Source organism: Salvelinus alpinus, chromosome 5, assembly GCF_045679555.1.
Source record: "Salvelinus alpinus chromosome 5, SLU_Salpinus.1, whole genome shotgun sequence".
NCBI classification, from domain to species: Eukaryota; Metazoa; Chordata; class Actinopteri; order Salmoniformes; family Salmonidae; genus Salvelinus; species Salvelinus alpinus.
This window is the reverse complement of record NC_092090.1, coordinates 31284750-31299708: the sequence shown is the minus strand read 5'-3', so window position 1 is coordinate 31299708 and position 14959 is coordinate 31284750. Positions and strand designations below refer to the sequence as shown.

Sequence of the window (14959 nt, the reverse complement as noted above, 5' to 3'; positions counted from 1 at the left end):
AAATGTCCTACTTTGAGCTGTTCTTCCATCGGTATCTTGGGCAAAGGATCCTTTCTTGGGTCCAATCGTCTTTTGGTGGAAAGCTGTCCTCTTGCCATGTGGAAATGCCAACTGCGTTCGGGATGAACTGGAAGCGTGCCCAGCAACTCACAGCGTTTCAGAAATAAATGTCCCAAAATCGCACTAAACGGATATAAATTGCTATAAAACGCTTTAAATTAACTACCTTATGATGTTTTTAACTCCCATAACGAGTAGAAACATGACCCGAGTAATATTACTCCCTCCACTAATGCTTGGAACAGGTGCGGGTCGGTGGCCTCTAGGCGCTTGACGCAGCTCCAAAAGACTGACTAGCCTCAGGGTTTTTTAATTTATAGTGCCTGTGAACGCGCAATCGACCTGATTCAAATCGTCATCACGTAAAGACATCCAGGGGAAGACGTAAGCAGTGTCCGTATAGTCATATCAATAACAGTGCCCTTTTAACTGACTCCAGAGCAGTGGCCAACATTTCTGAAATCTGAATCCATGTCAGGGAAATTGCTGTAGAATGGGCTCTGTTCCACTTAGAGACAAAATTTCAACTCCTATAGAAACTATAGACTGTTTTCTATCCAATAATAATAATAATATGCATATTGTACGATCAAGAACTTTGTGGGAAGCCGTTTCAAAAAATTACACGATTAGCATAAATAGCCACAACAGCGCCCCCATCCTCAACAGGTTTAAGCACTTTTTTACTACTGAACTTATTTAGGCTTGCCATAACAAAGTGGTTGAATACTTATTGACTCAAGGCATTTCAGCTTTTAATTTTGTATTAATTTGTAAAAATCTCTAAAAACATAATTCCAATTTCACATTATGGGGTATTGTGTGTAGGCCAGTGACACAAAATATAAATGTAAAACATTTGTAACACAACAAACTGGAAAAAGTCAAGGTGTGTGAATACTTTCTGAGGGCACTGTAGACATTCCTCAACAGCCTGGATGTCACGTATACTCCCTCTCCGGCGCTTGAGGTCGCCAGTCTGCTTATTATTACTCACACCTGTCACCATTGTTACTCGCACCAGCGTCTCATCAGACTCACCTGGACTCCATCACCTTCCTGATTACCTTCCCTATAACTGTCACTCACATTGGTTCTTTCCCTATGTGTTATTGACTGTTTGTGTTTCATGTATGTACGGTACTCGTGTTTCTTGTAATGTTCCATGTTCGTTTATTCATTAAATATTCACTCCCTGTACTTGCTTCCCAGCTTCTAGCGTACACCTTACAGAATAACGCCTCACCAAAGGGAAGCAACAACGATTTTACATTTTTGTATTCCTTTTTTACTGGTGACGTCGGGTCCAAGGGCCTCTGCTGAAGCAACGGGGGATACCGCAGCAGGCTCGTCAGGCTTCCATGCCTCAGCTGGCTCAACAGGTTCTCAATTCTTGGTTTTCCCATACCGAGGATGCCTCAGCTAGCTCGTCAGGCTCCCATGCCTCAGCTAGCTCGACAGGTTCACAAGACTCGGTTGGATCGGCAGGCTCCCATACCTCAGCCGGCTTCGACAGGTTCCGCGCCTCAGCAGAAGCGATCGGCCCGCTTTTGGTCCCCAGGACCGTCCCTCTGGTCGGCGTCCTGCGGCTGGAGTCGCGTGTCAGGGTGGGGTTACTGTCACGTATACTCCCTCTCCGGTGCACGAGGTCACCAGTCTATTATTACGCACACCTGTCACCATCGTTACGCGCAACAGCGCCTCATCAGACTCACCTGGACTCCATCACCTTCCTGATTACCTTCCTTATAACTGTCACTCCCTTTGGTTCTTTCCCTAGGCGTTATTGACTGTTTGTGTTTCATGTCTGTACGCTACTCGTGTTTCTTGTATTGTTCCATCTTCGTTTATTTATTAAATATTCACTCCCTGTAGTTGCTTCCCGACTCCTAGCGTACACGTTACACTGGGTCACACTTTTTTGGGGATAGTTCGGATTCATACTATCAACAAATGATCTATTGATAAGCAACTGCTTGCTAAGGTTACGGTCAGGGTTTAGTATAAGGGTAAGAGTTAAGGTTAGGGTTAGTAGTTAGTTAGTTGAAAATGTTACTGATAGTCTGTAGAGCATCTACAGATGGACTATCCAAATAAAGTGTTACCACAGCCTGTAATGAGTAGCCATGGATTCTGAACAGACTCGCAAAGGGATGTCACTGTTTCAGAGGAAGGAAAGGCACATCTGATGACCTTACTAAAACTTGTTTTTGTTCTCACTCAAAACTAGGCAATAAGGGACTGAAATCAGTTTAGCTTGTGTCCTAATGAAACACAGTGGAAACAAAGGATTGGACTTTTTCAAACCAACGCTTTGAATGTATTCAGTCATACAAAAATGCAAACAGCAATATAAATGTATCTTGTCCAATGGGCTGCTTTTCAAATCACAAGAATGATATTAAATAATTTCAGTTCAATTTCAGGCCAATGGTGAGTTTGAAGGTAGGGTGTGTTAGTCTGAACTAGCTTGTAGGCCTATATCTGGAGACATCCGGAAGGGAAAACATGAGCTGCTGTTCTGGTTGAACCCCCCCGGCCAACAGATATAGTTATTCTCAAGATCTCAGTGTGTGTATCTGCAACCACCCACCCAACCTGAGTCAGCTAGCTGCCAATGATCATGACAGGTCTTGACAGGTTCGGTCATCCAATGGGAATCATTGACAGCAATCTGTTCCTGAGAAAGACTTCATGACACACAGTGCCACCCATAGAATCACATGATGAATTATGGGATCTCTACGGTGCCACCTTCCTGCATCACTTTGACAGGCCTTGGCATGGTCCCTACACTACTTTCCAGCTACCCGGATAAAGCACTAAATAAACTTCAGTTAGTGCTAAACACGACTGCTAGTGTAACAGGGTTATATTGGTGATTCCCCTTGCCACTTTATTGTTAAGCCAATGGGTTTTTGGTTTTAGCTTTGTCTTGCCGTCACCTACTCAACATGGCATCTTATTGGCTGGTTTGCGTAGCTTGCTTACGAGGGAGGATGTTTCAGTTAGAATCGTCCCAGTGAACAAGCACCAAACCAGCGGTAAGTTGTTGGTTGCAAAGCACTGTACATCAAAAGTGATTTTTATACTCCCAAGTGATGATTTAAGTGTACAATTTATATAAATGTGTTTGTAAATGTTATTCGAACATCACACATAAGATGCAGTGTTTTTTGGAGAATATTGGTTGTGCATTTTGGTTGTAAAGAATTCCCGCCAGTACTAGCTAGCAACTTACTGTGTCTGGTGGGGGGGTTCATATATTTTGTACAGTGCGTGAGTGCAGAGTTGGATGGTGAGCCGTGCATTGCATGACGTGCAATTTTGTGCTGTTCCTATCAGGTACATTGTTAAAGATATTATATTGTATATTGTAATTGTATTATTTTGGTAACTACATGGCCCAGTGAACAAGCACCAAACCAGCGTGTGTGAGTGCAGAGTTGGATGGTGAGCCGTGCATTGCATGACGTGCAATTTTGTGCTGTTCCTATCAGAATAAATCTCCATGACTGGTGCTACACTTTGGAGTTCGTGTCGAGGATTGATTGTACACAACGCAAGAAGAGTACTGTTACACTAGAATCTTGACTAGAACCCAAAAATGTGATCATATTACTCCAGTGCTAGCCTCTCTACACTGGCGTCCTGTTAAGGCAAGGGGTGTTACTGCTAACCTACAAAGCATTAGGTAGGAGCAAGCCCATGTATCTTTCCGATTTGGTCCTGCCGTACATACCTACACGTACGCTACGGTCACAAGACGCAGGCCTCCTTACTGTTCCTAGAATTTCTAAGCAAACAGCTGGAGGCTGGGCTTTCTCCAACAGAGCTCCATTTTATATGGAATGGTCTGCCTATCCACGTGAGAGACGCAGACTCGGTCTCGACCTATAAGTCTTTATTGAAGACTCATCTCTTCAGTAGGTCCTATGATTGAGTGTAGTCTGGCCCAGGAGTGTGAAGGTGAATGGAAAGGCACTGGAGCAACGAACCGCCCTTACTGTCTCTGCCTGGCCGGTTGCCCTCTCTCCACTGGGATTCTCTGCCTCAAACCCTATTACAGGAGTTTACTGGTGCTCTTCCATGCCGTCCCTAGGAGGGGTGCGTCACTTGAGTGGATTGAGTCACTGACGTGATCTTCCTGTCCGGGTTGGCGCCCCCCCCCCCCTTGGGTTTGTGGCGTGGCGGAGATCTTCGAGGGCTATACTCTGCCTTGTCTCAGGATGGTAAGTTGGTGGTTGAAGATATATCCCTCTAGTGGTGTGGGGGCTGTGCTTTGGCAAAGTGGGTGGGGTTATATCCTGAATGCTTGGCCCTGTCCGGGGGTATCGTCGGACAGGGCCACAGTGTCTCCCGACCCCTCCTGTCTTAGCCTCCAGTATTTATGCTGTGAAGGTTTATGTGTCGGGGGGCTAAGGTCAGTCTGTTATATCTGGAGTATGTCTTATCCGGTGTCCCGTGTGAATTTAAGTATGCTCCCTCTAATTCTCTCTCTCTTTTTCTCTTTCTCTCTTTTTCTTTCTTTCTCCTTTATTTCTTTCTCTCTCTCGGAGGACCTGAGCCCTAGGACCATGCCTCAGGACTACCTGGCATGATGACTACTTGCTGTACCCAGTCCGCCTGATCGTTCTGCTGCTCCAGTTTCAACTGTTCTGTCTGCGGCTATGGAACCCTGATGTGTTCACCGGACGTGCTACCTGTCACAGACCTGCTGTTTTCAACTCTCTAGAGACAGCAGGAGCGGTAGAGATACTCTGAACGATTGGCTATGAAAAGCCAACTGACATTTACTCCTGAGGTGCTGACCTGTTGCACTCTCTACAACCACTGTGATTATTATTATTTGACACTGCTGGTCATCTATGAACATTTGAACATCTTGGCCATGTTCTGTTATAATCTCCACCCGACACAGCCAGAAGAGTACTGGCCACCCCTCATAGCCTGGTTCCTCTCTAGGTTTCTTCCTAGGTTCCGGCCTTTCTAGGGAGTTTTTCCTAGCCACTGTGCTTCTACACCTGCATTGCTTGCTGTTTGGGGTTTTAGGCTGGGTTTCTGTACACCACTTTGTGACATCAGCTGATGTAAGAATGGCTTTATAAATACATTTGATTGATTGATTGACTACATAATCAATGACAGCAGCCTGTTCATGAGAGAAAGTTAATAACATACAGTGCAGGCTATGCTAAGGTCAACACTTTTAACCCTCTGGTCCAACCACACACTCATACAAAATCTTCACCAAACAAAACCAGTACACTGACATCAAACCCATTGATATCACTAAAACAATTTTGGGCCCTGACAGTTTGTGATTCATTTAGACACATTTGGTTTAAAAATGTTCTCACATCTTCACTTCTAACCTAGCCTCTCCTCTTTGACACATCTTTCTCTCCGTCTTCATCACTATCCCATACTTCCATCTAAGTCGGGCCAGGGCGTGGAGTATTAGGGAAGGGTTAAATCAGGGGTGAGCCCTCAGAGCTCAGCACTTCTTAGTCTAAAACCACCACCTCCCTAAAAGACCTGAGATTTCAGGAAAAGAGAACAGACGAACTAGATCTAACTGAAGGTAGAAGGAATACTGAAAGAAGACAGAAAATATTTTAAACACTCTGGCAAAGGATACTTAAACCTATTATGATGGTGAGTCCCTTAATCTGACTATGCTGGGGTGTTTGGATTATCTGATGGGATAATGATACATGTAAGCCTTGTGAGAATCTAATTGTATCTTGCACCACGCTGTACCATGTACAGCGCCTACATTAGGTACCTACAACTGGGCATGGGTCAAAGATGGTAAGGTATGCAATGTTGGTTCAGAAGGAGATGACATGGTCTCAAATGATGTCCTGTCTTTTCATAGCTAATTAATAACTTCAATTCACATCAATTCAGTAGTGAGGGAAAAACAAGATAATACAGTATGCTGCCTGCCTTGGCCTAAAGCTAGAATCCTTCATTGAAACAATAACAAAACGGTCACCAGGCTTGTGTTGTGGTAAAGAGTCGAGGGATGGGCTTGGAGAAATATAACCACTCTCAAATTCATAGACAGAGCTATGGATGCAACGACTGACCATACACGACCTCAAAAGTATAGTTTTATTAAACACGTTTTGAGTCTATACAGTGTTTGTTTCCAGATTTATTTTGCATATTACCTATAATCAATTACAATATGACTGAAATAGTTTAGTTAGTCAAAAAGCAGATTTTCTGTGTTGAAATCGTGAGAGCGTACCCCAACAACAGAATATTGTGGGCAAATACCGGTCATTAAAAAGAATCATGCCAGTAGACCGCTGATTGGCAAGCATTGAGATAGCCTACAAGTTTGAGGTGGGGTTTTTGAAGTGTTTTATGCTTTGGCCACAAATACGAGTATATACGAGGATAGAATAAGTCAACAACATATGAGTTAACAGAATGTGAACTTTTACCATTTCGATTTTCACTGGAACAGTTCCTAGAAAGGTGTAGCAGGGTGATCTGCGTGCCTTTGGGAATTATTGAGTGCATGAGTCTGCCACTTTATACATAGGAGCTGGGCGTCATTTACACATGATAACGAACTAGGGACTCTATTTGATTGTCCTCCGTCAATTTTAAAGGATTGTTTCAATTTGTGGTTATCGCAATGAGTGCGACTGTTGCTTCAGAGAGCTGCTTACTGTCCGCCCTACAGCGCAACACCGCGGTCACCACTTATGCAGTCCCGTCCGATGTGCAGTTGGGACCGAGGGGTTCCATAATGGACGAGGTGGAAAGGGCTAAGAGGGTTCAACAACAAGTCTATTTGCGCCTCGCCGAAAAGAGGTATTCTACCCTCACACAGCTGAACGGCTTGAACAGCATTTCCCCAGGTGGGCAACTTATTTTACGTTTTAGCTTGTGTACCATTTTAGAAAATGTGAGGCATTTGTTTTTCAATTTAAAAGCACACACGAATTACCAGCGGTGTGTAGACCAGACCAAATACTCATGAAAAAAGTTGGAATTCTTTAAATTACACCCTTATGGAAGATGGCTCAACCCTACTCTTTCAACACAAGTCCAGTCCAAATATACTATGATCTGTTTTCCTTTGACGTACAAAACATGTAAAGGGTCATTTTATCATTGGTAGCCTAAAGACTTGTCAATATTGATAGATTATTATTGTATTCTAATCAGTGAAACTAGTCCTTGTCTTGGCAGACTGGTCTTGCTGGTACCAGATGGATGGGGTTAGGGGCTTATAGTGTGGTGTGAGTAGTCAGATTAAGGTACAGCGGTTTCCCCTAAGACCACCTCCATCTAGGCTATATTACTCTCTCCTACATGCCATAAAAATGCGGCCCTGTGGGTGTTAGAGCCGATTTGGACATATTTGTATAAAAGACTGAACATACTGAGCTCCATGTACATTTGTGTAAATATATTAAATATTAATGTATATGATGAAATATTAGGTACGTACCTTTATGATTTATTTACCTGATTGAGATATATTCATTTGTTATTAGTGTAACTCAGTTTTTGGCCCCCCCTCTTGCCCATTCATTGTACTGTGTTAATAGTGTTAGTATAAAGGCAGGAAGTTGGGCCTTCGGGGGGAGGAGTCCTTGCTAGATGCGGGAGCGGTATAGTTTTTTGACCATACAGACATACAGAAATACAGACAGACAGGTCATATTATATTATGTATTTGCATTTCAAGTAATCTCTGCTTTAAGTTGATTGGAGAATACCTTTTTGTTAGATAAGAAGAATAAAAAAAATTTGTTGCACCATATCCCTGGATCTCATTGAATGTTTGGCCGTTTGGAAACGTTGAGTGTGGACTGTATGCGTCCGAAACAACCCCGCTTCAGGCTTGGGCAGTGGCTATGGTAAAGAGGAAAGGAAGCCACTACAGTGGGTATTTCATAACATGCAGGGGCAAGGTAACACATCTGAGTGATCTGACCAATGGTCCTCACGCTCTGCAGTGATGGTGTCAACAGATGCTATGCCAAACCAGTAAAGCATTCAATCTGTCTTGCCAGATGCCAAACAGTAATTCTGTATATAAAAAGTTATTTAAACACAGATGCTTTTACACAGAAGATGTGATATTCTGAAAAAGCATAACATTTAGTCACAGCCAGGAAATATCACTGCATGTGGCAATGAACCATATTATGTGAGTGACACATTCCTTTTCATGGGTTTGTCATTCACATCTTACAAGGCTATGGCACCCGAGGCTTTAGATTTTAGCTGAAGTTTGATGCCTATACAGTATGAACAAGTAACGCGCTAAGTGACAGAAGATAAACTCAGCTAATTATTGAAGAAAGGGGTAGTATTTAGTCTCTGAGCTTTTGATCCTTGTGCTGACTGATTTAACACTTTTAAAGATTATTTCATGCCCAATACTATTAGAAGGAATATTTAGCTGGATTCCTCAAAATGGTTACACAGTTTGAGAATGTTTATTTTTTTAACACTAGAATGATATCCTCAGGTAGCTAGTTTAGTGGGCAATGTTTTGAGCATGTCAATTTCGGTTAGTTGACACTTTATGTGTCACGTTCTGACCATAGTTCTTGTGTGTTTTACTTGTTTTAGTGTTGGTCAGGACGTGAGCTGGGTGGGCATTCTATGTTGTGTGTCTAGTTTGTCTGTTTCTATGTTTGGCCTAATATGGTTCTCAATCAGAGGCAGGTGTTTTGTGTTGTCTCTGATTGGGAATCATATTTAGGTGGCTTGTTTTGTGTTGGGGTTTGTGGGTGGTTGTTTCCTGTCTTTGTGTTCATTTTCACCAGAGAGGACTGTTTCGGTTTGCCACGTTTGTTATTTTTGTATTGTTGTAAGTGTTCACAGTTTCGTTTATTAAACATGTTGAGCACTGGCTACGCTGCGTGTTGGTCCGATCCCTGCTACACCTTCTCTTCTCGTGAAGAGGAGGAAGGCTGCCGTTACATTATGACATTATTTTTTTTACAGGATTAGGGAGGGAAATGATGCTCAGTACAGTATAATATGATAAAGTATAATGGTAGTTTTGAACTGCTAGTCATGGTGGATATTGATAACATAAAGCTCTGATTTAAAAAAGTGGGACCCTCCGATGGTTGGACACAAATGTTCCATACATTCAGCTCTTCGGAATGGGTTATCAGTAGCACCAAGCTGCTCAGCTCATGTTCTATTTTGGACAGGATTGGTTGGGTTGGGTTGGATATTGTGGTCAGATGGCGTCTCAGAAAGAACTACGTGAAACCAACACATAAATCAGTCAGCTGCCTGTGTTTTGCAATGAGAACGCAAACAACTTGAGTTGGGAAAACTATACTGTTAATTATAGTGCTGTTATAAACTAATTAAGAACGTTTTTTTGATTGAAAACATACAGTGATACTAGGCCTATTTCACTCAGCAGTGAAGTACATGCCCAACAATTGATCATATTCGTGTGTATAAGTAAAACTCATAATGGAGGGGATATTGGGAATATAATGCATAGTTTATTTGACAAAAGCTTATGTTATGGCAACTCCTATTCAAACTCAACAGGGGGCGATAATACTGTCTCAAATGACAAACAACATCATATTATCACACTGTTGCCATGGTGATACAGTCAAAACATACAGTGCTTGTATACACAGTAAGAAAATTGGATTTTTATGTCCTGTTATGCACTCTCTCACAAAACAAAGAGTCTCCCAAAGGTATACTACCCTGCTTGCTTAGTCCATCATTATCTTGTTTCTTCCCTCAATGTTTCTATATCTCAGTACAGTGCAACTCCAGTGTTAGGCTAATCCCCTGGGTGTGTGTTTACATTTCTACATGTTTGCTGCTTGTCTTGGTGTACAGCTGAGGCTGATATTGTTGTTGTTTTTCATGCACAAACATAGTAACCATGAGTCCAAATAGCAAAGAAAGTGGCAAGAATCTAATCAGAGTCATCATTTGTCACACTTTTTGGTAACAAGAACAGGTGCTTTGCAAGACAGGTTATAGCTTCATTAATATGTAATTAGACGAATTACGAAGTTGTAATCTCAGGAGAAAGTTGTGGTTGCATTCTGTCTAAGACAAAGTATTTCTCTATCCACATGTAGACCATGGTGGCACAATGGGATTTAACACGTACAACCCCGGATTCAGCTCTAAGTCAATGGTGTATAACACAGGGAGTAGGACTATGAAGGTGAGTACTGTAGGACTTCATATTTTCTAATGTTTAGTTGTGTTTATTTTTGCCTTCATGATAAACCCTAATCTAACAGCCCCAAAGTCCTGCTTTTCTAGCTGATTGCCATGCCACCTTTGTTCCTTATCTAAACCAGGAGAGATATGTGTTAAAAAAAGAAGCTCCACAGTCCTACCACAGTGGCACACTTCACAGCTGCACCCTCACAGCACATACATGCAGTATTTCACAGGGTCCTACCCTAACTATGTTTAGATGAGACACAGGAACAAAAATCTCTGGACAGGATTCTACTCCCCAAAGAGTCTAAAAACATCTTACCCATTACCTAATTTTTAGACTAGACAGTTCGGCCAATGTTTGCTTTTTGGGGATTATTATAGTGTAGATAGTTAAGTGTAACAGTGTCCTCTCTGTATGTCCTCTAGATGCCCACAGCATCCCAGCAGTACTTGGGAGGTGGGTACAGATACAGAATCAGCCAGCCTCCAGTCAACACTGGCTACCTCCACCATGACGACATCCAGCTGGGTGGCTACCAGACCAGCCGGACGAGGACCACCAGGTCCAGATCAGTTTGTCAGGCTGACCAAGAGGCAGTGGTCCAGGGTGTGTACTTCATTGCCCAAAATGGAATTTACTGTTTAAACTAAACTGAGTTCTCCATGCTCTTATCAAAAATCCATTGTAATATATAATTTGTTGTCTTGTTATGGCTTAGTAAGTCAGCCTGATAGTCATATAGACTGGCCCACCCTGTCGACAGGTGCGTCTGCTGAAGGGTGTCCCAGCCCTGGTGCAGCTCTTCAGCAGTGACAGCCAGGAGGTCCAGCGCTACGCTACAGGCGCTACACGCAACCTCATCTATGAGAACATGGACAACAAGGCGGCCCTCATTGAGGCTGGGGGAGTAGCCAAGCTCATCAGTGTCCTGAACGAACCAGATGAGGAGCTTCACAAGAACATCACTGGTAAGATCATCTATATACTTTAACAATCAGCTTGGATCTCAAACTAAGTTACAATTTTAAAGTTCAAGGAAATACTGTGTCAGTATGAGAGCAACAAAAGCAAAACAGTCAAAGTGACATGTCCCCAATCAGAGATTCAAATAAACACTTTCTTTCAATTAGTCCAACATAAAGTTAATAAAGTTTAAATCCCAAATAGAATATATTTTTAGTAGTGATGGATACCGATATGGAAAATCTATTTCAATGCCATTTGCTTTTTTTCTAACCAATATCAATATCCTATCAGTTTTATGAATAACATTGCTACTGTGTGAATGATTTATTTTCTGTTTACTTCTACGGCTTTGAGAAGTCCAGACAAATGACATTTGGGCGGGGGGAAGCCAACCCAGCTCCTTCATTTATTGAATCAGATGGCTCATTCATCACATAGCCCACTGATATTGCAAACTACTTTAATTACTTTTTCATTGGCAAGATAGCAAACTTAGGGATGACATGCCAGCAACAAATGCTGACACTATATATCCAAGTATATCGGACCAAATTATGAAAGACAAGAATTGTACTTTTGCATTCCATGAAGTCAGTGTGGAAGAGGTGAAAAAATGGTTGTTGTCTATCAACAATGACAAGCCACTGGGGTCTGACAATCTAGATGGAAAATTACTGAGGATAATAGCAGACGATATTGCCACTCCTATTTGCCACATCTTCAATTTAAGCCTACTAGAGAGTATGTGCCCTCAGGCCTGGAGGGAAGCTAAAGTCATTCCACTACCCAAGAATAGTAAAGCCCTCTTTACTGGCTCAAATAGCCGACCAGCCTGTTACCAACTAGAGGTTGACCGATTAATCGTAATGGCCGATTAATTAGGGCCGATTTCAAGTTTTCATAACAATCGGTATTTTTGGACACCGATTTGGCCGATTAAAAAAGAAAATATATATATAAATAATTTTTTTACACCTTTATTTAACTAGGCAAGTCAGTTAAGAACACATTCTTATTTTCAATGACGGCCTAGGAACGGTGGGTTAACTGCCTTGTTCAGGGGCAGAATGACAGATTTTTACCTTGTCAGCTCGGGGATTCAATCTTGCAACCTTACAGTTAACTAGTCCAACGCTCTAACCACCTGATTACATTGCACTCCACAAGGAGACTGCCTGTTACGCGAATGCAGTAAGAAGCCAAGGTAAGTTGCTAGCTAGCATTAAACTTATCTTATAAAAAACAATCAATCAATCATAATCACTAGCTAACTACACATGGTTGATGATATTACTAGTTTATCTAGCGTGTCCTGCGTTGCATATAATCGATGCGGTGCGTAATCGCGAAAAAGGACTGTGTTGCTCCAATGTGTACCTGATCATAAACATCAATGGCTTTACTTAAAATCAATACACAAGTATATATTTTTAAACCTGCATATTTAGTTAATATTGTCTGCTAACCTGGCTCGTTGCGAACTCTGTGAAGACGATTTCTTCCTAACAAAGACAGCCAACTTCGCCAAACGGGGGATGATTTAACAAAAGCGCATTTGCGAAAAAAGCACAATCGTTGCACGACTGTATCTAACCATAAACATCAATGCCTTTCTTAAAATCAATACACAGAAGTATATATTTTTAGACCTGCATATTTTGCTAAAAGAAATCCAGGTTAGCAGGCAATAATATAATAATATAATAATTTCCAGATGAAATTGTGTCACTTCTCTTGCGTTCATTGCACGCAGAGTCGGGGTATATGCAACAGTTTGGGCCGCCTAATTTGCCAGAATTTTACGTAATTATGACATAACATTGAAGGTTGTGCAATGTGACAGGAATATTTAGACTTATGGATGCCACCCGTTAGATTAAATACGGAACGGTTCCGTATTTCACTGAAAGAATAAACGTCTTGTTTTCGAGATGATAATTTCCGGATTTGACCATATTAATGACCTAAGGCTCGTATTTCTGTGTGTTATTATGTTATAACTAAGTCTATGATTTGATAGAGCAGTCTGACTGAGCAATGGTAGGCACCAGCAGGCTCATAAGCATTCATTCAAACAGCACTTTCGTGCGTTTTGCCAGCAGCTCGTCGCTGTGCTTCAAGCATTGAGCTGTTTATGACTTCAAGCCTATCAACTCCCGAGATTAGGCTGGACTAACCGATGTGAAATGGCTAGCTAGTTAGCGGGGTGTGCGCTAATAGCGTTTCAAACGTCACTCGCATCACTCGCTCTGAGACTTGGAGTGGTTGTTCCCCTTGCTCTGCAAGGGCCGCGGCTTTTGTGGAGCGATGGGTAACGCTGCTTCGAGGGTGGCTGTTGTCGATGTGTTCCTGGTTCGAGCCCAGGTACGGGCGAGGAGAGGGACGGAAGCTATACTGTTACTGGCAATACTAAAGTGCCTATAAGAACATCCAATTGTCAAAGGTATATGAAATACAAATCGTATAGAGAGAAATTGTCCTATAATTCCTATAATAACTACAACCTAAAACTTCTTACCTGGGAATATTGAAGACTCCTGTTAAAAGGAACCACCAGCTTTCATATGTTCTCATGTTCTGAGCAAGGAACTTAAACGTTAGCTTTTTTACATGGCACATATTGCACTTTTATTTTCTTCTCCAACACTTTGTTTTTGCATTATTTAAATCAAATTGAACATGTTTAATTTTATTTGAGGCTAAATAGATTTTATTGATGTATTATATTAAGTTAAAATAAGTGTTCATTCAGTATTGTTGTAATTGTCATTATTAGAAAAATAAAAAAAAAGAAATCGGCCGATTAATCGATATCGGCTTTTTTTGGTCCTCCAATAATCGGTATCGGTATCGGCTTTGAAAAATCATAATCGGTCGATCTCTATTACCAACCCTTAGTAAACTTCTACATTTTTTGACCAGATACAATGCAATTTCACAGTAAATAAATTGACAACAGAATTTCAGCATGCTTATAGGGAAGGACACAAGCATAGCACTTACACAAATGACTGATGATTGGCTGAGAGAAATTGATGATCAAATTATTGTGTGGGCTGTCTTGTTAGACTTCAGTGCAGCTTTTTACATTATTGATCATAGTCTGCTGCTGGAAAAACGTATGTGTTATGGCTTTACACCCCCTGCTATAATGTGGATAAAGAGTTACTTGTCTAACAGAACACAGAGGGTGTTCTTTAATGGAAGCCACTCAAATATAATACAGTTAGAATCAGGAATAGCTGTTACCCAAGGCAACCCAAGGTAGCTGTTTAGGCCCCTTGCTTTTTTCAATTTTTACTAACGACATGCCACTGACTTTGAGTAAAGCCAGAGTGTCTACGTATGCTGATGACTCAACATTATACACGTTAGCTATGACAGCGACTGAAATACTCAACAAAGAGCTGCAGTTAGTTTCAGAGTGGGCAGTAAGGAATAAGTTAGCCCAAAATATTTCTAAAACTAAAAGCAATGTATTTGGAACAAAACACTCACTAAACCCTAAACCTCAACCAAATCTTGTGGAAATTGAGAAAGTTGAGATGACTAAAACTGCTTGAAGTAACAACACTATTAACAAGGCAGGTCCTACAGGCCCAAGTTTTGTCGCACCTTGACCTCTGTTCAGTCGTATGGTAGGTGCCACAAAAAAGGACTTAGGAAAATTGCAATTGGCTCAGTAAAGGGCAGCACGGCTGGGCCTTGGATGTACACAGAGAGCTA

General features: G+C 41.7%; 1 pseudogene; it reads left to right on the top strand.

The window, feature by feature from the left end:
* The first annotated feature begins 1421 nt into the window (after positions 1-1421).
* Positions 1422-14959, top strand: part of LOC139575281 (plakophilin-3-like) — a 19298-nt pseudogene continuing 5760 nt past the window's right edge.